The 24,217-nt window shown below is 42.4% G+C and overlaps 23 non-coding genes and 4 pseudogenes across 23 annotated transcripts; all 27 read left to right on the top strand.

Moving 5' to 3' along the window:
• The first annotated feature begins 9,810 nt into the window (after positions 1–9,810).
• On the top strand, positions 9,811–9,888 carry LOC119351083. The gene has a single exon (XR_005169624.1). It is a non-coding gene; the product is annotated as a small nucleolar RNA U83 (small nucleolar RNA).
• Positions 9,889–9,959: 71 nt separating this feature from the next.
• LOC119351573 lies at positions 9,960–10,053 on the top strand. The gene has a single exon (XR_005170049.1). It is a non-coding gene; the product is annotated as a small nucleolar RNA snR60/Z15/Z230/Z193/J17 (small nucleolar RNA).
• Positions 10,054–10,765: 712 nt separating this feature from the next.
• Positions 10,766–10,851, top strand: LOC119351121. The gene has a single exon (XR_005169657.1). It is a non-coding gene; the product is annotated as a small nucleolar RNA U31b (small nucleolar RNA).
• Positions 10,852–10,906: 55 nt separating this feature from the next.
• Positions 10,907–11,009, top strand: LOC119351069. The gene has a single exon (XR_005169610.1). It is a non-coding gene; the product is annotated as a small nucleolar RNA Z107/R87 (small nucleolar RNA).
• A 394-nt stretch (positions 11,010–11,403) lies between these two features.
• On the top strand, positions 11,404–11,495 carry LOC119351133. Its single transcript, XR_005169667.1, has one exon. It is a non-coding gene; the product is annotated as a small nucleolar RNA snoR31 (small nucleolar RNA).
• A 165-nt stretch (positions 11,496–11,660) lies between these two features.
• On the top strand, positions 11,661–11,741 carry LOC119351079. Its single transcript, XR_005169620.1, has one exon. It is a non-coding gene; the product is annotated as a small nucleolar RNA snoR77Y (small nucleolar RNA).
• Positions 11,742–11,797: 56 nt separating this feature from the next.
• Positions 11,798–11,949, top strand: LOC119351638 (annotated as a pseudogene).
• Positions 11,950–12,072: 123 nt separating this feature from the next.
• Positions 12,073–12,193, top strand: LOC119351478. Its single transcript, XR_005169968.1, has one exon. It is a non-coding gene; the product is annotated as a small nucleolar RNA SNORD14 (small nucleolar RNA).
• Positions 12,194–12,608: 415 nt separating this feature from the next.
• Positions 12,609–12,686, top strand: LOC119351081. The gene has a single exon (XR_005169622.1). It is a non-coding gene; the product is annotated as a small nucleolar RNA U83 (small nucleolar RNA).
• Positions 12,687–12,752: 66 nt separating this feature from the next.
• LOC119351577 lies at positions 12,753–12,846 on the top strand. The gene has a single exon (XR_005170053.1). It is a non-coding gene; the product is annotated as a small nucleolar RNA snR60/Z15/Z230/Z193/J17 (small nucleolar RNA).
• A 115-nt stretch (positions 12,847–12,961) lies between these two features.
• LOC119351625 lies at positions 12,962–13,057 on the top strand. The gene has a single exon (XR_005170067.1). It is a non-coding gene; the product is annotated as a small nucleolar RNA Z43 (small nucleolar RNA).
• Positions 13,058–13,774: 717 nt separating this feature from the next.
• On the top strand, positions 13,775–13,857 carry LOC119351119. The gene has a single exon (XR_005169655.1). It is a non-coding gene; the product is annotated as a small nucleolar RNA U31b (small nucleolar RNA).
• Positions 13,858–13,910: 53 nt separating this feature from the next.
• On the top strand, positions 13,911–14,014 carry LOC119351067. The gene has a single exon (XR_005169609.1). It is a non-coding gene; the product is annotated as a small nucleolar RNA Z107/R87 (small nucleolar RNA).
• Positions 14,015–14,119: 105 nt separating this feature from the next.
• Positions 14,120–14,215, top strand: LOC119351504. Its single transcript, XR_005169991.1, has one exon. It is a non-coding gene; the product is annotated as a small nucleolar RNA R30/Z108 (small nucleolar RNA).
• Positions 14,216–14,269: 54 nt separating this feature from the next.
• On the top strand, positions 14,270–14,362 carry LOC119351129. The gene has a single exon (XR_005169664.1). It is a non-coding gene; the product is annotated as a small nucleolar RNA snoR31 (small nucleolar RNA).
• Positions 14,363–14,370: 8 nt separating this feature from the next.
• On the top strand, positions 14,371–14,470 carry LOC119351046. The gene has a single exon (XR_005169592.1). It is a non-coding gene; the product is annotated as a small nucleolar RNA snoR31/Z110/Z27 (small nucleolar RNA).
• A 58-nt stretch (positions 14,471–14,528) lies between these two features.
• LOC119351078 lies at positions 14,529–14,609 on the top strand. The gene has a single exon (XR_005169619.1). It is a non-coding gene; the product is annotated as a small nucleolar RNA snoR77Y (small nucleolar RNA).
• Positions 14,610–14,667: 58 nt separating this feature from the next.
• On the top strand, positions 14,668–14,825 carry LOC119351639 (annotated as a pseudogene).
• A 354-nt stretch (positions 14,826–15,179) lies between these two features.
• Positions 15,180–15,315, top strand: LOC119351094. The gene has a single exon (XR_005169634.1). It is a non-coding gene; the product is annotated as a small nucleolar RNA snoR77 (small nucleolar RNA).
• Positions 15,316–15,373: 58 nt separating this feature from the next.
• On the top strand, positions 15,374–15,510 carry LOC119351099. Its single transcript, XR_005169639.1, has one exon. It is a non-coding gene; the product is annotated as a small nucleolar RNA snoR77 (small nucleolar RNA).
• An 87-nt stretch (positions 15,511–15,597) lies between these two features.
• LOC119351048 lies at positions 15,598–15,691 on the top strand. The gene has a single exon (XR_005169594.1). It is a non-coding gene; the product is annotated as a small nucleolar RNA R44/J54/Z268 family (small nucleolar RNA).
• Positions 15,692–16,267: 576 nt separating this feature from the next.
• On the top strand, positions 16,268–16,363 carry LOC119351551 (annotated as a pseudogene).
• Positions 16,364–16,452: 89 nt separating this feature from the next.
• On the top strand, positions 16,453–16,598 carry LOC119351143. The gene has a single exon (XR_005169674.1). It is a non-coding gene; the product is annotated as a small nucleolar RNA snoR137 (small nucleolar RNA).
• Positions 16,599–17,022: 424 nt separating this feature from the next.
• LOC119351514 lies at positions 17,023–17,111 on the top strand. Its single transcript, XR_005169999.1, has one exon. It is a non-coding gene; the product is annotated as a small nucleolar RNA SNORD29 (small nucleolar RNA).
• Positions 17,112–18,186: 1,075 nt separating this feature from the next.
• Positions 18,187–18,290, top strand: LOC119351105 (annotated as a pseudogene).
• A 167-nt stretch (positions 18,291–18,457) lies between these two features.
• On the top strand, positions 18,458–18,595 carry LOC119351096. Its single transcript, XR_005169636.1, has one exon. It is a non-coding gene; the product is annotated as a small nucleolar RNA snoR77 (small nucleolar RNA).
• A 129-nt stretch (positions 18,596–18,724) lies between these two features.
• LOC119351053 lies at positions 18,725–18,818 on the top strand. Its single transcript, XR_005169597.1, has one exon. It is a non-coding gene; the product is annotated as a small nucleolar RNA R44/J54/Z268 family (small nucleolar RNA).
• The last annotated feature ends 5,399 nt before the right edge of the window (positions 18,819–24,217 follow it).

The following is a 24,217-nucleotide window of genomic DNA, read 5'->3' on the forward strand; positions in this document are numbered from 1 at the left end:
GGATCGTGCACTGCTACTTTCCTAGCATCGGTTTCCTTGCTCGCGCAGTCAAGCAAGGGTTTCATTTCAAGCCTCATTTCCAGGGCTCTCTGAGGCATTTTTCTTAAACTTGTTTGAAGGTTGAAGCAACAAGAAAAATAGATCACTCAAAAATTCAATATCTCATGAGTTACTCCCTCCGTCTCATAATGTAAGATGTTTTTTCAGACATTATGGGGCGGAGAGAGTATTTATGTAAGGTGACTAATTCCATTGTCTTTTTTTGAACATCAGTACTGACACAAAACGCTGATATACACGCACATACACTCATCTCTATGAATGCACACACGCACACCCTACCTCTATGAACACCTATGAAAGACTTCGACGGGAACGTCTCCTCCCACTGAATGCCCATCACCGAAAATCCTGAAATAAATTCAGGAATAAATGCGAGCACCAGGATTTGAATCCCTGATGGATTGAAAATACCACAGTCCCTCTAACCATACAACCATAGGTTGGTTCACGACTAATTCCATTATTCACAACATCCTAGTGAGCTAAAGCGTGCACGCATCGGACCGGACCTTCTTCGAGGGCTGTGGCAGCGGCCCATCGGAGCCGACTGCCGGAGAAACCGTGACCACATCAACCCAGACGCACAACACAAGTTTGACCCTGCAAAGATTGTTAAATAGAAAGCCACATGGCATAGAATTCAACAACACTTCAAAACCGGTTCTCCCGCAACCTTAACTTGCCACTCTGTTAGGGAATCAACCCTGCTCAATGTTGACTGGTTTTTGTTATGAATAAATTAATTAGATTAATTAGGGGATAATCTCTGCTTATGTCGGTTGCCTAGTTTGGCAACCGCTCCTTGTAAATCGCCTTTATACTGGGGTATATATACATATATATGGCCCTAATTTTCAATCAATGAGAATCTGTTTCATCATTCACTCCCCTCTCGTTTTTACTTCTAAACTGTTTTGACTGTACTGACCGGTTTTGACTGTGTTGACTGCTGACTGGGCAATGCCATGTCAGCTTTGACCTCTCATGGCTATGGTGGGCCCCACCTGTCATGGATTTTTCTTTTTTCCTTTTTATGCTTGGCGGGTGTGTTTACCCTTTTTTCTGTTAAGTTTTAGGGAAACGTTTGGGGCCGGGGCACCGGCCGAAGCTTCGGCCGGTCCAGTCCACGCGCGCGTGATGCGACCCACTCACGAGCAACCACGTGACGCGATGGACCCGAGACGACTAATCCTCCTCCCTTTTCTCTTCTTCCTCTCATGCATCTCTCTCTTTCTCTCTCCCCGCTGCCATGGTCAACACATCGCCCCGCGCCACAGGCCTTCCAGGCGCGCCGCCGTTCAGCAGATCTGCCCGCCCTCGACCAGATCCGCGCGGATCCGCGTGCATCGGAGCTCTCCCTACCTCGCCGGACCCGGCCACGCCGGAGCTGCAACCAGCCATGGCAGGACTGCACCCCGCGGCCCAAATTTGCTGGAACAGGCTGGCGAGTGCTGCAACCGTTGACAGAAAAGCTTCAACCCAAGATTAAAAATGCTTCAACCGTATATACGGAAAGTTGTAAGCGTTCAGTGCTATCGAGGAAAGCTATAACCATCTATATAAAATGCTACAAACTTTGATGAAAACAGCTTCAACCGAACGATAGAGAAAAGTTTTCACCCAGACGCTGCTCAAAAAGAAAAAAAGTTTCAATCGTTTACAGAAAAGCTTCCACCGTAGAGGGGGAAAGCTTCAACCATTGAGATAAAAGCTACAACCGTGTCAATTTTTTGCTACTATCGTCTGTGTTTTTGCTACATCCATTCATGCGGCCATGGTGCTTTTTTACAACTGTGACCGGCGACGACGAGGACGGCATTTTTGTTGCAACATCCTCGTTTTTTGCTACCATTGGCGCTGTGTTTTGCTACATCCGATTAACATTTTTACTACAATGGCGACACCGATGGATTTTTTTGCTGCAACCGTTGTCTTCATTTGCTACGACTGACACGGGAAAATGCTACCACGGGGCATCTCTGTTTTTTGCTGGAACCAATCATCGGTGAGGCGGAGCTGCATCCATGGCGCTCCGACGGGCGGCCGAGGCGGCGAGCGGTCAGCTCCAACCGGCGGCCGGGGCGGCGAGCGGCCGGGGCGAGCTGAGTGCCGGAGCGTGGGGCGGCCCTGACGGGCGGTCGGCACGGCGAGCGCTCGGGGAGACGAGGACAAGGTAAAAAAAATAGTAGAGGAGCTTGAATCTGACGGTGTTGCACAACAGATCGGGCGGCTGGGAGCAGACCGGCCAAAACATTCGGCCGGTGCGCGGGCGCCTAGCGGTGCCCTAAGTTTTAACCATTTCACATTTGTGTCTGAGACTCTCGTCGTCTCTTCGCGTCTCCTGCTGCTGGCTGCACAGGCAGTTTGAAATGCTTGGGAGTACTACAGTCACGATGAGAGGCGAGTCCCATTGAAGGCTCTGCGTGCAGATGCGCACTTAATATTTACCACTGCTCCTGTACTTATGAGCGTACTCTCCTCCGCTATCTTCAACCCACCTTTTGGCTACGTACTACAAGCTGTGCAAGATCTTGCTGTCGACTACAACTTGGAGATGGACATGGAGGCAGTGCCGTCAGATTCAGATGCGCCCTGGCGGGGCGTGCTCAGAATCGCCATCTTCACATGCTCTGCAGCACACAAATGTAACGTAATGTTTGGCGCGAAACCGGCCGATCGCGCGGCAAACCGAGAGCGCGCACCCGCGCTTTCCAAAACAGCCAGAGCCTCCTCCCGCCACACGGCCAGGGCCAACGAAACCTGCCCGCTTGCCTTGCCTCCGTCCACTCGCCATGGCCAGCGCGCCCCCGCCCTCCTCCTCCACCTCCGTCCGCCGCGCCGGCGCCGCCAACGCCCCCACCGCAAACGAGCACCCAACGCCTGCGCCTGCCACCGCCTGCTCTGTTCGGCCGGTGCCGGTCGACGTCCGCCCACCGGCGGCACCGGTGGACGGCAGCCGTCTGTCCGAGCAGGACGACGCGGTGATCCTCCAGTCCCTCCGCGCCCACCTCTGGAGCCACGGCGGCCTCCCCCGCGGCGCCGACCTCGTCGCCACCTTCTTCGGCCGGCTCAGCAGGACGGACTACAGCCTCGGGGACGTGGAGGCCAAGATCCGGGCCCTGCGGCGCCGGTTCAGGGAGGCCGACGCCGCGCTCTGCGCCGGCACCGGCTGCCCGGCCCCCGGGCACGGCCTCCGGATGTACGCGCTCTCGCTCGAGGTCTGGGGCGCCACGCCCGCCGTCGTCGCCCCGCCCCGGCGCGACCCGGTGCCCGACGTGGGCGCGGCGTCCACGGCGGCGACGGCGGCGGTGGGGAGCAAGATGCCAGTCCCGCCGGTGCCGCGCGCTGCCCCTGCTCCTGCTAAGAAGAGGCGCTGCGACGAGTACCCCGCGCTGGCGAGGGAGGCGGAGAGGCTGACGAGGGAGGCCCTGGAGCGCATCGACGACGTGACGGCGTGGTCGCTGGAGATGAGGGCGAGCAAGAAGGAGCAGCGGCGTCTGCAGAGGACGAGGAAACAGTACCGGCAGCAGCAGCAACGCGCCGGCGGTGTGCCTGTGCCCGCCGGTGGGCGCGGCGAGGACGGGAGCAAGGAGCTGGCTAGCGTGATCGTGAAGCTTGTTAGAGGCAACCATGGCCCCTCCTCAGCTGGGAACCAGAAGAGATGAAGCAACTGTGATCTCTGAACTCGCTTGCTGAATCTCAATTTTGCAGCCTGAATGTGATATGCTGCAGTGTGTTCTAGCTAGATAGAGTAGTTGTAGTTTGTTCTAGCTAGATAGAGATGTTTATTGTCATCATGTTCATTGTAATCAATCAGGTGATTGGACTTGAGATTCCTTGGCTATCTCAAGGCTAACAGAATGCATCGAGTCTACTTCTCCTTCTGTTTGATGGGTCGACCTTGAACTGAATCTGAAACAGAGGAGAGTGGTTTCTTCTGGATCGAGAAAGTAGAGGTTGATCCTACTACCCGGTGTGCTTACGGTTTACAAACATACTTTCATTGAGATGTTATGGATCTACAAAACAGATGAGGATGGATTCTTGTCGATCGAGAGAGTGGGGAATGATATGATATTACTAGGATGGCTGACACCTCTCATGTGGTCTGTTTAATAAACATGGTGGCATTCAGGTCTCAGGTTGCGGCGACAAACAAAATCAGGCAAGTCAGGTCTCAACCATGGCTTGTGACAAAGGTTTAAGACACTAACAACACTTGACCAGGCATTGTACCAATTGTATTACTCTGTGTATGCCAAGAATGAACTCATATATTCTGAAAGGACCCCATTCAAATACCACTCTTCGGTTTATAACTGGCTGACAGATCAAGTTGCAGGTTATTCCCACAGCATCGAATCCGGGCAACGAGCAACGCTATGAGCACGGCAACATCAAATTTATCCTGACAAGAGAACCAAAATATTGTAGGGCTCAAGCATCTTCCCAAGAGTTACCAAATCAACTCAATTCATTCAGCAAGTACCGACGCAAGTCGCAAGATGGAGACTGCAAACTGAAAACATAACTGACATTTAACACAACCTGTTTTCTTTTTTATTATAGCTTCAGAGCTGGCCGGATGCACCAGGTGCTACATCGTGGCATTGATGTGCGAAGAGCAGATTCTTCGATGTGCTCATGTTCCAGTCATTGAGGACTTGGAATTTAAACTCAAAATGTGGCTTTCCAAATACGATGTCGTCGCTCTGCAAACACTATGACGCATGAACTAGCAAAAGTATGTTTTCTATGTTTGCCAACTAATAAAATTTGCTGGAACTCTAATGTACCGCCAAAGAAGAAGAAGAAGAAGCCTGGTACATTTTTCTCCCACGTGTGTTTTATACTGTTGACACGACTGCAGTTCCTATCGTAGCTGAATCAAATATTTTGGTGGAATCATAAATGTAATGTCGCTGTTGGAGCACAACTTTTGTTCTTTGTTGTTGCTTTCAAGTGAATGAGTTGCACATTGTTGGAATTTGAATCTGTCGGAGTCCACCTATATTTCCCGGTTGTTTACTCCCGGATCGGGGCGTCGCTGGCTGCCATTTGCCGCTTCTGGCTCACTGCCCTGCCTTCGCGAATTTGAAAAAAATGTTCACAAACTTGAAAGTGTTCAAGGATTTGAAAATTGTTGAAGAATTTTAAAAAGTTCATGAATTTTAAAAAGTTTGCAAAATTGAAAATTGTTGGTGTTTTTTGTAAATTCATGAGGTTGAAAAAAACCTTCGTTGGACAAATGTTTCCTGAATTTGTAAAAAATTCACGCATTGGACAAACATTCATGAATTTTTTAAAAGTTCATGAATTTGAAAAAAACGCATATTTGAAAAACGAATGTTGACAAAATAAAAAATGAAAATAAGAAAACAGAAAAGGAGGATAAATGAAAAAGGAAATGAAAAAACTGGAGGGAAAACTGAAAGAAGAAAGCAGAAAAAACAAAAAAAAACAGACTTGAAGCTTCTAGCAGCTTTCCAAAACTGAAATGTACAAGCGGCTCGCGAAACCTCGCACACCCGCTGCGTCCTCTAGTAAATTTGACGAACGAGAAAAAAAATGGGCTGAGACCTGGAAACAGCAGAGGTGTGCGCCGAGTTGAAGAAATAATAGTGTAAAAAAAATGAAGAAAAAATAGGAAACTACGCCATAGACGCTGAATAGGAAAAACACCCTCCTGGGTCGCAGGCTGTGTGTGACCGTGTGCTTGCTTTTGTTTTTGAATCTCACAAAGCTTTATTAGGGCGTCACAATATTTACAAGGACGAAGACAAGATCAACGGGCTAGCCTAACCAAACATGATGGCCGGATCCTACAGAAGAGCATACTTTACGAGATTATGAGCCTCCATAGTTGAGGTTCTATACTCATGACTAAACACACAAACCGGAAACCTACTGGCTCTAGCTACTATTTCATGAACTATGGCACCAAAGCTTGCACCACTTCCTTCCTTAATCGCATCTATGGTAACCTTGCAATCTGGAGCAATGATCATTATAGGTATATAGAGATCCTCCACAAGGGCTTGCACCTCCCTGATAGCCATTGTTTCAAGAACTTGCTAATGTTCCTTATCGCCACTGCTGATGCACCCAAACAAGCTCCTACCTCATCCCTGCAGATCGCACCAACTGTGCTAAAAGTCCTATCACATTGATTTTCGCATAGACACATACTTGAAATGTCACCAACATTTGTTTGAAACACGAGAACATTTTTTAAAAGCTAGTCATGTACTCCCTCCGTTCCTAAATGTAAGTCTTTGTAGAGATTCCACTATAAACCGCATACATATATATATAGATACATTTTAAGTTTAGATTCATTCATTTTACTCCGTATGTAGTCCACCTAGTGAGATCTCTACAAAGACTTATATTTAGGAACGGAGGGAGTACATGTTTTGAATGCTATGAAACCTTTTTCTGAATTTCACGAACATTTTTCTTTACATTTTATAATTTTTTAAGCACTAAAAACTTTTTTAAGGTGCGTGAACATTCTTTAAATGTCACCAACATTTTTTAACAAGTTGAGTGAACAAAAAAATTACACTGTATTAACATTTTTCTAATTCGAGGTGGACTTTTTCTTAAAATTAAGTAAATCCTTCAGTGAAATATATGTACTTAGAGCATTTTCGAAAGTATGAATAAAAGTAAAAATACAAACAAATAAAGAAGCATTTTTGTGTGTGTGAACGAATAAAGAAGCAGAGAAGAAAATTGAACGAGCATGTGGGAAGCTACTTGGGCCGACCCAATAGTCGCTGGCCTCCCAATTCTCTACTATATACTACTCCCTCCGTCTTAAAATAAATGTCTCAATCTTAGTACACACTTATTTTGGGACGGAGTGAGTACCTAAAAAGGATGTAAAGTTTCATCTTTCACTTTTCTTCTCACCACCCATTTGTCTAACCTTCCCCGTATGATATTCAATCACACAGAACACACAAAAAAGTGTAGCATATATTGTGTAGTGATAATTGCCATGTTTCATACAGTAAATTTAGCATGATCCATAAGGAAGCAAATAATCCCATGAGCGGGTGAAAATTAAATTCCCATGAGTGTAAGGTAAATCTGCCATGGCAAATAAAGGTAATTTTGCCATGGAAAATGAAAAGTAAAAATTACCATGCATGTAAAAGTAAATTTTCCATGGCAATAAAGCTAATTTTTCCATGGCAAATAAGAAATTAAAAATTGTTGTGGCAATAAATAAATTTTGCATGGCAATAAAAAGGTAAATTTGCCATGGAAAATAAAAAGTAGAAATTTACCATGGCAATAAACTAATTTTGCCAAGTAATTTTACCATGCTACGGAGTAAACTTGCCACGTTCTTAAAAGGTAAATTGTTCAGAATATCATTTTTTCATACATTTGTTGTGTGTCTATTCCAAAAAAGATGTTTCATACATAATTATTCTAGAAAATTGCCATATTACCAATCCACATTTTTTTTTGTAGAACTAGAGCTTGTAGGGGGGGGGGGCATTGTAAACTAGAATGTGTCATACGTCCATAAATAATAACAAAAAAAGTTGGAGCCTACTTGTAATTTTGGAATCACAAACATGTTTTTGGCATGGAATGCTCAAATGAATGTGCATCCTATGTACGATGAAATGTTGTGATTAAAAAAAGGAAAAAAAATACATGGGCATGCAAAAAATCGCCATCATGTTGTGCCAAAAAATCCGATGCATAGTAGCATTTTGCCTTGGTACATGACAAAACTTGGAACAAATGTTGTATACGTAGTTTTTGGGATTTGAGCATATAGGACACATGGCAAATTGGTAAGTAGACAAAACTGTTCTCAAATTTGCCATGCCATTTGAAGGAAAATTGCCATGTGACAAAAATAATACAATTTTAACTAAAAAAATCTCACTTTTCAGAAAAAAATATAATTTCTGAAATTTGCCATATCATCCTTCTTAAAATTGCCATATCATATGAAGAAAAAGCCCGTGGTAGCATTTGCTGTTACTTAAAGCCATGGGGAAAAAACCGAACTAACTATTTCAGGAAAAAAATGTCACATTTGTTTGCAAATGATACGGCAAAACAATGTATAACACAAACTAAGATGCACATGGCAAGAACGCCTAGTTTTGGTCGGTTTTGATTGCAACAATTATTCGAATACATATGACAAAAACATAACAAGTAGGACTGTGGTATCCCCAGCCCACCAAGGTTCAAATCCTGGTGCTCGCATTTATTTCTGAATTTATTTCAGGATTTCCGGTGATGCACATTCAGTGGGAGGAGACGTTTCCGTCGACGACGAGGCGCCTACGGTGACTTCGTAAATCTCAAGATGATATGCTAGCTCAGTCTTTCGGAGGTGCTCATAGGGGTAGAGTGTGCATGTGTGCTTCATATGGATGAGTGTATGCGCGTGTATATGAGTGCTTGTGTCTGTTTTGATGTTCAAAAAAAAGTTGCCGTCACAGCAACATATGCTTTTTAGTTGCCATGCCTTTATTGATAAGTTACACAAAGAATTAAAAAGTGATACTTAACAATTTTTTGTTGTGCCTATATTGGGCCTAAGACACGACAATTTTGAAGATAATGACTGGAAAAAAAAATAAGGGGTTGATCAGGATGCTACCTGCAGGGAATGGATCAAAAACGCCGGGCCTTGTTCAGCGTGCCTCCGTGGTGGTCGAGCTCGAGCTGAGGTCTCGAGCATCGTCGGCCTCCTCCTTCGACTTGTTCTACCCAGCGAGGCGAGCACCTTCGAGGCTGCTGCAGTCGTGCTTAGCGTCGGATCCAACGAGAGATGGAGGCGGGCTTGCGGTCGTCACCACCATGTCATGGAGCGACGAATGCATAGCGGTGGGCTGCGGCGTCATCTCGGCGAGATCCAGCATCAGATGGACGACAAGTGGGGAAGCGGAGAGGCCGAGTAGCGAACGATTTGTTCGTCTGACATGGCGGCCACAGTTGTTCTAAGATTCATGCTACTTGATCCAATGGTACAAACAATGTCTGCGCTGAATTTGTTAAAATATGACGTCAGATATTTATGAATTCCGTATTTTTATCTCCTTATGAACTGCGCTGATACATACATACATATGTACATACAAATTTCAAAAATAAATAGTTTTTCTAGGGGCAAAGTAATGTTTTTTTTAGGGCTGAAAACAAAGTTTTTCTTAGGGGGGCTGAAAACAAAGCAACGAGGCGATGGGTTCGTCGGCCCCGTTAGTTCTGGGCTCACGGGCCGAGCAGATTACTACACCGAACGCATCCAACGGCACGAGTCGGCCGGGCGCCCCTGTAATCTGCCCTAACGGGAGCCCCTCTATATAATCACAGGCTTTCTTCCCCACGCCGCCACCTCCCATCTCAGTCCTCCTGCAGATCTCGATCTCGATCTGTCTGGTTTCTGAACCTCTTTTCCGTTCCTCCTTCCCGGGGGATTTCTGTTCCCATCTGGGTTTGAGCACGGTGGGGGATCGATATTCGGTCTCGTTCGTCGTAACTGTGCATCGGATTACAAATACCTGATCTGTTCTTTCTTGTTTTTTCTGTTCTTGATTTGTTTTTTTTTTTGCTTATCGGTGGCCGAGGATTAAAATGAATTATATAGACAAGCATATGTCTGAATTCTCTTCATGTGGAACAATCTAATCTTCTCTATGAGGCCAGCGATCTTGCTCGTTTCTTGATCTGCAGTTTTATTAGATGCGTTCCGTGGTTGCGTGGTGCCGATGATGATTAGTGTGAACCTTTCTCAATGAAATCACTAATGATTACATAACCTACTGCCTTCCTTCCGAGGCGCCACGATTCCTGGTTCCCTCGTCCTTTTTCGCCAGTTTTGTTCTTGTTTGTCTCTGGCGCTATTGGTTTGCCAAGGTCGAATGATGATCACAAGTGCATAGTTCATATGATCAAATCGTGATTACTTGAACAAAAATAGTCTTTCGCTCCTATCTGACGACCCTACACCCTTCCCTCTCAAACAATTTGTGTGTTATTTTGCTTGTTATGTTTTGCAACCTCATGTCTGAATTTGTTGTAAAGGATGGTGAAGATTGATACAGTATTTGCCTTGCCGACAATCCTGCTTATTTGACATAATGGACAAGCATATGTCTCAATTATCTTCATGTGGAAAGCATAATTAGCAATGAGGTGAAAATCTGATTGTTTTTGTACCAGTATAACGTGTCTGAGGTAGGCTGACTATCAAATGTTTATAGTCACAGATGACCAAACTGTAATTACATCAACAAAGTAGTCTTGAGCTTGTAGCTGATGAAATTTAGCTTCCCTGTTTAATTTCAGTTAAAATTTCATACGAGAAACCATACCTACTCAGTAAAGCTATTTCGATTTGAGGAATAATTTTGGAGAATGTTTTATTTACTCGAATTTGGAGCAGTGGCGAGGCAATCACTCTATCTTTCCGGTTTGTTTAATTGCTATGTTCTTACCTAGCTTTGTGTACAGAACTCCCGTTCTACTACACATTAGGTAGAACCTCACATAGTACTTGTTCATGAACTTATTGTCATCTCAAGAAAAAGAGACTTGTTGGGATAATAGAGAAATGACAGAATTGATTAGGTGGCACTAGCATAGTTAGCTGTTTTTGAATTGGTAGACCATCTACAATAGATACTTTGATGTTTGCAATGATTCTCTAAACCAGTTTGAGGATGATGATTGCATATTTGTCGCCCCAGTCTTAGGATCCCCCTAGCGGATCTTTGCTGATTGACATACTTCTGAATCTGACTCAGCAGATGAAAATTTTGACAGTTGGGTTGATTTTCTTTTCTAATTTTCCTTGGGTGATGGCAGTGACGATTTGCAAACTTCAAGCTCAACAGACCAAATCACAGGTTTTCTCCTAGGAGTTGATTTGTATGCCGATTATCCCGCTTAACCGAGCCATCTGACAGAGTTCTTAAAACTGCTGCTCAATGTTCTTATCTCTGGATCCTTCACTTCCATGCTACTTTTTGTGTTTATTTATTTTTGCTTGTATTGGAGGAAGTAGTTGCCATGAGGATAACAAGCCCCCTCTTCTGAAAGCATTGATGGCATTCAGGGGCGGATCCAGGCCCCCAGGGCCCAGGCCTGGGTTGTGAGGCCCATACGCAGTGTATATTGTAGTAGTTACTGTAGACATCTGCTACAGTGTACAAAGGCGTCCTGGGGCGGCCCACTGGGCTGTCTCCGCCCCTGATGGCATTGCTGGCAGAATTGAACCAATTAGATCTTGCCACCACTAAGCAACTCTGTTTCTTCGTACAATCTTTGTTGCTTCTTACTTCTACAAGATCTGTTTGGATCTCGGGGAGTATTGATGCATAATCCAACACTTGATCTGAGGGCAGCTTAAGCCACCCATATGATGTCATCTTAGCAACTTAATCCGTCAGAGTTCAGTGTTATATTTTCTGAAACATAGAAACAATCTTAGGACACCTTCTGAGAGAGTGCTTAATTTTCTGTGAATAAGAAGTCATTTATATTCTGATACATCTTGTTTTCATCATTTTTTACCATCTTGTCTTCTAAGTTAGATCTATATAATGCAATTGAAGCCCATGGTGATTAGCTTTATGTTGGAATTACCGTCAGATACCCAATGACGATATTTTTGCGGCTTTCTGAGGCATAAAACCAATCGCTTCAGGTCTTGTAGTTTTTGCATTGTTAATTTCGTTCATCTTAAATTATCCCTGTTAAGATTCTCAGACCATAGGAAGTGCTGACAACAGCTGCTTCTCTCCACTTCAAATGTCCTCCTTTGAGCATAGCCTTTGTGGTTCCATTTGCAGCTGGTTTGGTTCAGCTGTGTGCGTGATTTTAAGCGGGTCTCCGAGAGATTCTCTTTAATCTTGTTAGCTTTGTATTTGGCCGGTCCATAGTGCCTGTTATTGTGATGATTTTTTTGTTATGAGTAGTTAATCAGTTGTGATCAATATGATTTGATTATTTGATGATGTGTTATGGCAATGATGATAAATTAAAGGCTTGTTTCTCAAAACATTCGCAGTTGCCGCCTAAGAGCTTTCGCCCTGCCAGGCTTGAGAGCTAATGCTGCTAATTCCTTCCTTGGATGTCTGAGCCTTATGAAATCCCCAATTTATCTTTATTCTATTTTACTTTGTTGACTTCATTTCTTGATCTATTTATTCCGCCTTCTCTTCTTTGATGCTTTAATCTTGTTAAATGTTGTTGTGTTTTGTTGGTTTCATTCAGGGAGCACTGTCCCATGTCTGCCCACTGTTTTCTCGATGGATCTGAGTTTGCAACGTCTAGAGGTATTTTTCTTTCACATTGGATTCTTAATTTTGCTTTCTGTTTATTTCCCCTAACATTTTTGTTTTGGTTTGGTTTATTAGTGGCCGAGGATTAAACTAAATTATAGACAAGCATATGTCTGAATTTTCTTCATGTGGAACGATCTAATCTTCTCTATGAGGCCAATGATCTTGCTCGTTTCTTAATATGCAGTTTTATTTGACGTGTTCTTGGTTGCGTGATGCCGATGATGATTAGTGTGAACCTTTCTCAATGAAATCACTAATGATTACATAACCTACTGCCTTCCTTCTGAGGCACCATGATTCCTCGATTCCTTGTCTTTTTCTGTCATTTTTTTATTGTCTCTTGACTTGTTGGTTTGCCAAGGTCGAATGATGATCACAAGTGCATAGTTCATATGAGCAATTTGTGATTTCTTGAACAAAAATGGTCTTTCGCTCCTATTGGATGCCTTTTCAACCTCACCCTTTTTCAGAGGAATCAAAAAATTTAGTCTTTAGTCTGTTTTTTTATTGTATTTTACATTTTTATGCTACTAAGTTATAAAATGTAGATGTCTGAATTCCTTCGAGGACGGTGAAGATTGATATTTGGTCTCGTTCGTCGTAACTGGCATTTATTTGCCTTGCCGACCATCCTGCTATATCACCACCCATATTCCGAGTCCTCTTAGTACATACTCAAGCATATAATTGGTTTGAAATGTTAATTACTTTTGCTGTTTGGCCTATAGATGAACTAAACTAATAGACAAGCATGTCTCAATTCTCTTCATGTGGAAAGCATAATTAGCAATGAGGTCAAAATCTGATTGTTTTTGTACTAGTAGTATTTGGGTAGGCTGATTATGACAAGCGCATAGCTCAGATGACCAAACTGTGATTACATTAACAAAGCAGTCCTTCGCTAACTTTTGCTTTCCTCTTTAATTTCAGTTAAAAATGCATACGAGGAACCATATTCTACTCAGTAAAGTTATTTTGATTTGATGAATAATTTTGGAGAATGTTTTATTTACTTGAGTTTGGAGCAGTGATGTGACAATTACTCAATATGATCTTTCAGGTGTGATTATCAATTGCTAAGTTCTTAAGGAGCTCCATATAAGTATGTGCAGAACTGTAATCTTAATGCCATTGAACACTGGAAAGCCATTCTACTGACACAGAACCTCTCACATAGTAGTTGTTCATGAAATTATTGTGCCTAGACAAGTCAAGAAAAAGAGAAGTGATAGAATAACAAAAAAATGACTGAGGAGTAATAATTGGAATTTCATATTTTTGGGGGGATCTTTTATTAAACGGCACTGTCGGCAATGTCGGTTGACCATCTACAGTACAGTACATACTTTGATCTTTGCAATGATTCTCCAAACCAGTTTGAGGGTGATGATTTCATATTTGTCGCCCCAGTCTTAGGATCCGCTTTGGTGGATCTGTGCTGATTGACATACTAATCTGACTCATGAAATTTTGAACAATTGGTTTTATTTTATTTTCTACTTATTTTCCTAGGGTGATGGCAGTTACGATTTGTAAATATTCAAGCTCAACAGACCAAATCATAGGTTTTCTCTCAGGAGTTGATTTGTATGCCAATTATCCTGCTGAACCGAGCCATCTGACACTTGAGTTTTTATTAAAACTGTTGTTCATTGTTCTTATCTCTGGATCCTTCACTTCCATGCTTCTTTTCGTGTTTATTTATTTTTGCTTGTATTGGAGGATGTAGTTGCAATGAGGATAACAAGCTCCCTCTTCTAAAAGCATTGATGACATCGCTGGCAGAATTGAACCTATTAAATATTGCCACCACTGAGCAACTCTGTATCTTTGTACAATCTTTGTTGCTTCTTCTTACATCTACAAGATCTGTTTGGATTGTGAGGAAGTATTGATGCATAATCCAACACTTGATCTGAGGGCAGCTTGAGCAGCCCATCTGATGTCATCTTTGCAACTGAATCCATCAGATTTCAGTGTTATTTTTTCTGAAACATTGAAACAATCTTAGGATACCTTCTGACATGATGCTTAATTTTCTGTGAATGAGAAGTCATCTGTATTCTGATGATACATCTTGTTTTCATCATTTTTTATTATCTTGTCTTCTGAGTTAGATCTATAATACAATTGAAGCCCATGATGATTAGCTTTATGTTGGAATTACCGTCAGATACCCAATGACGATATTTTTGCGGCTTTCTGAGGCATAAAACCAATAGCTTCAGGTCTTCTGTAGTTTTTGCATTGTTAATTTCGTTCAACTTAAATTATCCCTGTGAAGATTCTCAGACCATAGGAAGTGCCATATGACACTGTAAACAACAGCTGCTTCTCTCCACTGCAAGTGTCCTCCCTTGAGCATAGCCTTTGTGGTTTTCTTTCCGTGTTAATTTTGTTTTCTTTCGGTGAAGATCCCAGCAGAGAGGTGTTGAATCTCCCTCGTTGAGGCCTCTCTAACAAATATTTAATCTTCGCACAGTGACGAGACGCTGTGGATTTTGTGGATGTGTGATATTCCTGGTTCTGTCACATCTGTTGCTATGGATACATCTTTATCATAACCTTCTGTTTTCCATCCGAGGGACCTATGGATGGACAGCCCTTCCCGTGCTGTGTCTACCAAGTTTGCCTTCGGACACTATAAAGCAAATTGTTCTTCAATCATCTTGCTTCAAACTCTTGTGAGGTTGAAACTTTTGCTGACATTTGATTTATGTATAGCCAATGAATTTTTGTTTCTAATTTTCAGTCTTGCAAATCAGACCCAACGAGCGACGATTCAGGCAGCCCTTTTGTCCATTACAATGGCAATGGAGGTGTTGCGTTGCTCGGAGATTAAATCTTCTGCTCTTCAGATTAGCTGAGTGGGAGGCTCTGCTTCCCTCGTTGAAGCTTGTCTAGTAGTCTTAAGAACATCTAATAGCCCTCGTTACAAACTTTGTCGAACATTGTAGTTCTGTGACGAGCGATGATTCAGGCAGCCTCTTTATCATTACAGTGGCATTGGAGGTGTTGCGTTGCTCGGATAGTAAACCTTTTGCTCTTCAGATTAGCTGAGGGGGAGGCTCCTGCTTCCCTCCCTGAAAGCTGGTCTAGTAGTCTTAAGAACATTATTATAAGTATGTTTCTCATACCCGATTTTAATTTTGACCTTTTTTGTTTGTGAAATGGTAATTCAATAATTGGTTGGTGATCCATGAAAACAAATGATGATAGCAAGACAGGGACATCAGAACCCTGAATTTCAGGGTTATGACAGATTACGTCTATAATGGGAATCTCTCTGATGTTTTCGATTCCCCAAGTTAAATTGATCTGTTTTTTCCTTTTCAATCAGTCTTCTTTGGAATATGCTCTTGCAATTCAGATCTTGGATGGCAATGCTCAGCCCATGGTCGGCCTCATCGTGCATACAGCTAGATAGATCCAACGATATATAAAGCAGTTACACAATTGGCAACTGAAGCTTAATAACATTTACATGAAAGTGAACAGAGATTTTTTATCTAAAAACAATGAACATACTGACCTGGATCTACTTTTATTTATAGGATAGGAAAAATGGTGAACTGTTAATGAACATGAAACTAACCCAAAGGCTTGCAGATGGGGCCCTACAATGGCAATGCTCAATTTGATATTCTTTTGGTTGATCAGAGTTTGGTCAGTTCAATATGCGAAACAAATCACATTAGCATACAGCTAAAATTGATCCACAGATGACATCTGTTTACATCATTTGAAGCTTAGCAAAACTTGTGGAATTTTAAATGTCGGCCTTGTCTGAAAAAAATACCAATCTGTTGATGCATCCGTGCAAATGTTCTGAGGGACAATTTCCTTTTGAGATTTTGATTTAATGCTTAAAGCTGTCCGATGATGATCAAACTAAATACTTTCGTTCTTCTGATGTGCTATCTCATGGCGCTGTGCGGAAGCAATTTGGAGACCTGAACTGAGGAAATGCTTGATTTGTTCTTGCCACTGCAAGATTTGCTATTTTTTTCATGTTTTCTCTGCTTGTACTTTGAGATGGAAAATTGTTTTTGTGTTTGTTGCTTCACAACTGGAAGGATGGCCTGTTGATAACAGTTTGGTCATCCCGTAGAGGGAAGCATAGATGAATGGAAACACCGGCCAGTATTAAACAGCATGACGCTCTGTCAAACCGCGTCATGTTACCTGTCTTCTGGCACATTTCTAACATCGTACATATTTTTATTTCTCAGAGATTTTAGTTCCTGAGTCTGTAGCTCGTTAATTTGGCGGAAGAAAGCCAGCATTGCACGTGCTTTGGAGGATTAAACTTGCAGAAAGCTCAGTTAGTTTTGTTCGGTGATGATCAAACTAAATTCTTTTGTTCTTCTGAAGTTCTGATGCGCTATCTCATAGCTTGGTGCAGAAGAACACCTATGTTTATCAACCACAAGAGCGTCATTGCCAAAACAAACGGATGAACATATTATGCATTCTGATTGACAAAGCAATTTACATGATTTTAGCAGAGTCCACTGTACTTGATCTTTGAGTGACCAAACAACTGACAAGTCTTTGTTGAGAAAACCCTTTGAGAGACCACTGAATTTGTTCCTGTAGTAGTCGTGGCATGGGGCCTTGATTATTTTTGCAATGATGATACTATTACCCAGCTCATTATGAGACTTCCCTTTGTGGGCAGTCGTGATATGAACATCTCTTTTGTATCTGAGCCCACTCACATTTTTCTTATGATTTCTTCATTACAGTTTGGTACAGCCTATGAAGGCTCTTCCTAGTTTTTGGGAAAATAAACACAGCTAGACTGTAACTGCTGCAGTGATGATATAATCCTTGTCTCCCTTTTCTAACATCCTCGGTTGTAATAACTGAATGAGCAATGATGTAGGCAGCCTCTTTGTCCGATTACATTGGCAATGGAGGTGTTGTGTTGCTTAATTTGATAATCTTTTGGTTGCTCATTGTTTGGTCAGATCAATATGCAAAGCAAATCAGCTGCAACATTAAACATACAGCAAGATTGATCCAAAGATGCATCAGTTTACATCATTTGCAACTGAAGCTTAGCACTTGTGCAATTTTAAGTTTCAACCTTGTCTGGAAAAATACCAATCTGTTGAGGGACTATTTCTTTTCGAGATCTTTTTTTGTACTGGATAAAGCTGTCTGATGATGATCAAACTAAATACTTCATTCTTCTGATGCGCTCAGTGCGGAAGCGAGTTATTGTTAAAATTGCATATTTTTTATCGTAGTGTTGCAAATCAAAATGATTATTCTTTCTTCTTGTTGTACTTCTTTTGCGGTATTTTTTCTTGGCATACACTCCTTCACATCTGTAGGAATGCCCTGATGTATACAGTATTTTTTTAAAACTGCACACATTGTACTGTCGAATGCTAGCGGTCAAATCTAAAATCTTCTGATCTTCAGATTAGCTGAGGGGGAGGCTTTGCTTCCCTCACTGACGCTCGTCTTAAGAACATTTTCTATCTGTTTCGAACACAATTTGGTTTCTTTTACAGTGTCTTAAGGATGATCTACCTGTTTCTTACAAATTTAGTTTCCTTTGTGTTTTGGTTGCGGGTTGCCTACCCAAGGGACCTATGGATGGACAGCCCTGCCCGTGCGAATGTTCATTAATCATCTTTATGGAACTCAGTTTTTTCTTGTGATAATAATGTTTGCTGTCATTTGATTTAAGTTTGGTTAAACAAAATATCTCCTGTATTATGTTTTTCAGTCTTAAAATCATGAAAATTATGGAACAAGTTATGATTCAGTGGAATGGAGGTGTTGTGTTGATTAGAGATTAAATCTTCTGCTCTTTAGATTAGCTGAGGGGCAGGCTCTGGCTTCCCACTCTGAAGCTTGCCTAGTAGTCTTAAGAACATTGTCTATCTTTTTCAATTCAATTTGCTATTCTTTTGTTTGACGTTTTTGACCTATCAATCAGTGCTTGGTCAGTTGAGTACGCGAAGTGAGTCACAATTTTGCTGGTTCTTTTGCATCTTCTTTTGTGAAAATTCACCTAGACAACTTGATGGAGCTATCAGCGATTCAGGCAGCCCTTTTTTCTGATTACAATGGCAATGGAGGTGTTGCATTGCTCGGAGAGTGAATCTTCTGCTCTTCAGATTAGCCGAGGTGGATGTTCCAGCTTCCATCCGTGAAGCTAGTCTAGTAGTCTTAAGAACATTATTATCAGTATATGTTTCTCATACCCAATTTGATATTGTATTTTGACATTTTTTTGTAGAATTAAAGAACCACATGATTTGGTTACTCTATGTTTTGCTGGCAGTAAATTTCTTGTTTGGGGATCAACGGAAGCAAATGATGATAGCAAGACAGGGACATCAGAACCCTGAATTTCAGGTTAATGACAGACTACGTCTATAATGGGAATCTCTCTGATGTTTCTGATTTTCCCCAAGATAAATTGATCTATTTTTATGTCTATTCTTTTTTCATATTTTCTCCTTCTCATTCTTCTTCGGAATCCAGATCTCTTTCCTGTTTGTTAACTTTTGGCTATTCGGATCTTGAATGCGAACACTTCAAGCAGATCATGGTCACAAGATTGTTACACCATTGGCAATTGAAGCTTAACAACACATGAATATGATCAGATATTTTGTATTGGAAAAACAGTGAACATGATCTTTAGCTGACTCAAGGCTACTTTTATTCATAGGAATAGGAAAGATGGCGGATTGCCATACCTTGCCCATTCGAATCCTATGGGTGCAAAACAAAGGAATCGATCCAAGTGTTTTTTTGATGGAAGCATAGGAATGTTTCACACATCTTTCCAAGAGCTTGCAACTATAAAAATCATATAAAAATAATATGAATCACAAGGCCTTGTAAATAGGGCATTTGACTGAACATGATTAGACGTTTTGACTAAAAAAACAACCTCGTGACCCTAGCGCTGCCTTGAGCTCCCCCTCCTCCTACCTTCCTTCCCTCCCGCCGCCTCGACATTCCGCTCGGCTCGGCGGGCGCAGGCCTCAAGGTCGGGCGGTGGCGCTATGTTGGCTCGGGGCATGGTGGTGCGGCGGCGGCGGATACGTGGGCTATGGGCGGCGGCATGAAGGGGCTGCAACAGCGGTGGTGTGTGTTGAACATATGGGTTGTGCATGTATATTGTGTAACTCGGCCCATCTCCTAGTCCTTGTATAGTTGAGGTTGGGGCCCACATTATACTCCATATATACGTGCGTTTTGCACCGATCAATACATTATGTAGCATTGTCAAACTTGTTTCCAACATGGTATCATACCTTAAATCCTAAATCCTAACCCCGTCTCTGTGTGCCTCTGTTATCTCTTACCCGAGCCCTTTACTTGTGCATTTTACTTTGTGATAGGCATATTGTTTCTTGTCATATATCTTGCTATCACTTAGTTGTTTATCTTGCTTAGCATAAGTTGTTGGTGCACATAGGTGAGCCTACTTGTAGGTTTTGTGCTTGACAAATTAACCGCTAGGTTTATTTCGCATTTGTTCAAATCTAAATCATAATTATTTTAAAGCGCCTATTCACCGACATCCATGGTCTTTCAATTGGTATCAGAGTCTCGTCTCTCTTTATTAGGCTTTACGGTTTAAAGAGTAAAGATGTCGACTAGGGATTAGGATTCTCTGACACTCTTAGTTTCGATGGCACAAATTTTGATGTTTGGGTAATACGCATGCTTAATCTCTTTAGGGTCATGGACCCAAATTTAGAGCAAATTGTAGATATGAGTTTTTCTCCTCCAAAGGATCCCCAAAGATTATCTTTAGAGGATGAAAAAAACTCTTATCTCAATGCTCAATCCTCTAATGTGCTTTTTGATGCTTTGAGCAATGTAGTTATATTTTAACTAATGCCGTTCCGGGATGCTCATGAGTTGTGGATGAAGCTTCAAGATAAATATGGTGTGTCCAAGATTTATGGGAATGATTGTTCTCCCTCCACCTCCGGTCGTATAGTCTTCTCAACTTCTTCTACTTCACCTATATGTGGTTTGGCACAAGGTAATGATATGGCGAGTAATGTTGGTCATTGCAATGATGAGAGTATGCTTCTTGTGGACGATCTTTCATCACTATCTTATTGCAATGCTCCTTCTTTGGGATTTAACACTTCGAGCACTCCAAATGTTTCACATGCTTGTGTTGATAGTCCTTGCATATCATGTAGAAATTGCTTGACTAAATCTCACATGCTTGTGTTGATAATCCTAAACCCTAACCCCGTCTCTGTGTGCCTCTGTTATCTCTTACGCGAGCCCTTTACTTATGCATTTTACTTTGTGATAGCCATATTGTTTATTGTCATATATCTTGCTATCACTTAGTTGTTTATTTTGCTTAGCATAAGTTGTTAGTGCACATAGGTGAGCCTAGTTGTAGGTTTTGTGCTTGACAAATTAACCGCTAGGTTTATTCCGCATTTGTTCAAGCCTAAACCATAATTATTTTAAAGCGCCTATTCACCGACATCCACGGTCTTTCAATTGGTATCAGAGCCTCGTCTCTCTTTATTAGGCTTTACGGTCTAAAGAGTAAAGATGTCGACTAGGGATTAGGATTCTCTGACACTCTTAGTTTCGATGGCACAAATTTTGATGTTTGGGTAATACACATGCTTAATCTCTTTAGGGTCATGGACCCAAATTTAAAGCAAATTGTAGATATGAGTTTTTCTCCTCCAAAAGATCCCCAAAGATTATCTTTAGAGGATGAAAAAAACTCTTATCTCAATGCTCAAGCCTCTAATGTGCTTTTTGATGCTTTGAGTAATGTAGTTATATTTCAACTAATGTCGTTCCGGGATGCTCATGAGTTGTGGACGAAGCTTCAAGATAAATATGGTGTGTCCAAGATTTATGGGGATGATTGTTCTCCCTCCACCTCCGGTCGTATAGTCTTCTCAACTTCTTCTACTTCACCTACATGTGGTTTGGCACAAGGTAATGATATGGCGAGTAATGTTGGTGAAAGTGCAATCATGCCCTTAATCTTATTTTGATGTTGATGACAACATGCATTTTTGGAACTAATCATGTTATCAAGTATATCTCAGGATTATGTTTCAAGTGCTATGTGTGTGGATCATGACTACAAGCAAAGAGGTATATATTACTCAAGAGCGGAGAATACAAGACAAATGGCCTTGGCCCCTTTTTTAAATTTGTTCTTGAGTATAGGGATCCCGCACTATTAAGAGGGGACCGTTGGGTAACGTGAAAGACTTGCTCAAAATACACAAAACACTTCTTCTATCATCTTTTAGTTTTCATCATGTGTGCACGGTCTATTTTGTGTTTGTGAACCTGCTGCACTAGCCTTCACAACTGACCGGACTTCCGGTGCACACCGGACGTCCGGTACATCTCAACAGAACACTTATTAACGGACTTCCGGTTTCTCCGGACGTCCGTTACATCCAAACAGAACACATATTAACGGATTTCCGGTCTCACCGGACGTCCGGTCAGCGGTCGGCCGCTACTCTCCGGACGTCTGCTACCTGTGCTGTGTTCACGGTCAGATTTATACTCCAGCGAGCGGACGACCGGTTGCCCGGCCGGACGTCCGGTCCGATCTATGTCACCGGTCGTCCGGTACCCACCGGACGTCCGGCAGCTCCTGTGCCGCCAAACGGCTAGCTTTTCACCAACACTATATATAGCCTTTCTTTCCCCACGGGATAGGTAACACCTTGAACAAATCCTAGCACACATTACACTCTCACTCTCATTCCTTCACACCAAACCTTAGATCCCCAAGGGATTTGAGAGCACTTGAGAGAAGTTGTCCGATCAAGTGATAGATCCACTCCTTCCCCTTCTTTGCACCAAAGGAATTTGTGATTTGAGCAAGTCTTGAGCATTTCCCCATCGATCTTGTTACTCTTGGAGGTTGGAGACTCCTAGGCGGTAGGAGTCATCCGGAGAGGAATCGACCTTTGTGATTACCCTTGGAAAAGTTTGTGAGGGTTTGGAGACCACCCCAAGGTCTACCACTAGTGGTTGAGAAACGCCTCCGTGGTGTTGTCTCAAAGAGAGAATAGGGTGAACCTTCGTGGCGTTGGTGTGCCTTCGTGGTAACATCCACCTCTCTAAACGGTGACGTAGCTTCCCTCCAAGGAAGTGAACATCGGCTTACATCCTCGTCTCTCAGAGTTGCGGTTATTCCTAACCCTATCTCTCTACTTGTGGTTACTTGTCTCTTAGCACTTACTTATCTCATCTTGTGCTTACTTACTCATATATTTGTGCCACTTGATTATCTTGCTGAGCTCATTAGTATCATACTTGCAATTGTTAGGCTCACTTTCATTTTCCGCATTATTGCCTAAAATTGCTTAGTAATAATTAAAATTAGTAATTGTACCTATTCACCCCCCTAGGTCCATCTCGATCCTTTCAATTGGTATCAGAGCCTCGTGCTCTATTCTTGTGGCTTAACCGCCCTAGAGCGAGATGAACCCAGATGGGACTCCCCTGGTTGTAGATCCTAAGGATAAAGGCGAGGCTTCTTCTGAAGTCAAGTCCTTTACGTCTCAGGATCTAGAACGGGCCCTTGCCAAGCAAAAAGAGGAGCATGATGCTTCTCTTGAGGCCTTGGTCCAACTGAGATTAGCCACGTTGTCCGCGGTGCTTGCACCACACTCAAGTGGTGTGAGTCCGAGCCCAACAGTGCCTACTTCATCACTTGGTCAACAACCTCCTAGCAATGAACACACCAGTGTTCCTTGGCTTTACGCAAGACCTCAGGTTGAGAAACCAAGATATAACCCTCAAGGCAAACCTCCTTTACTTACTGCTACTGCCGATTTTGCATTGTGGAAAGTTGCTATGCAGGATCATCTTCAACATGGAAACGATGAGATGCTGGAGATTATAGAGTATGGCTATCATGTGCTTGATCCAAAGAACCCCACACCAAGAGAAATATATGACAAGAACCTCAATGACACGGCAATCATGTGTATAAGGAGAGGTATGGATGAAAAGCAAAGGAGACCGTTCATACACATCAAAAGTGCCAAGGAACTATGGGAAAGTATTATACGATCTAGGACTGGCACTTCTACCCTCCGGAGTGCTCAATATGAAATTGCCAAAGGGCAATTGCAAAAATTTTGTATGGAAAAAGGTGAAACCCCCAATCAACTCCTTGAGCGTCTCATGACTCTCACTGCGGATGTTGAGTCATGTGAGTGTGACAAGACTCAAGATGGATTCAGTATGACTAAGAGGTTTCTTGTGGATAAGTTGCTTCATGCTCTTGCTCCATATCATCATCAAATGGTGTGGGACATAAGACAACACCATACCTTCAAGGAAATGACTACAGATGACATCATATCCACCTTCCAACTATTTGAAGAATCAAAGGCCAATGCCACAAAACATCTTGCCATGCATGGTTCCCCATCATCAAAAATCAATCTTGCGTTGAAGGCCAACCAAGTATGTGAAGATGAGCAAAGTGAAGAAGAAGAAGAAGATGATGAGGATGAAGATGGTAATGAGATTGACTCCGACGAGGGCCCTTCGTATGAAGACATGGCTCTTTTTGTCAAGAAGTTTAGTGCCGGAAAATTCAAGGGAAGATTTCAAAAGAAGAAAGTGAGAAAATGCTACAACTGTGAAGAAACCAGTCACTTCTCCAACGAGTGCCCTTATGAGAAGAGAGAAGATAAACCAAGGTTTCCCAAGACCTTTCCCAAGAAGAAGTTGCCAAATCCTTTGAACTCCAAGCTCAAGAAGAGAGATGGAATGGCAATGGTTGCTCAAGAAGAATCTGATCCGGATGA

The sequence above is a fragment of the Triticum dicoccoides genome, chromosome 1B (assembly GCF_002162155.2).
Source record: "Triticum dicoccoides isolate Atlit2015 ecotype Zavitan chromosome 1B, WEW_v2.0, whole genome shotgun sequence".
Taxonomy (NCBI): domain Eukaryota; kingdom Viridiplantae; phylum Streptophyta; class Magnoliopsida; order Poales; family Poaceae; genus Triticum; species Triticum dicoccoides.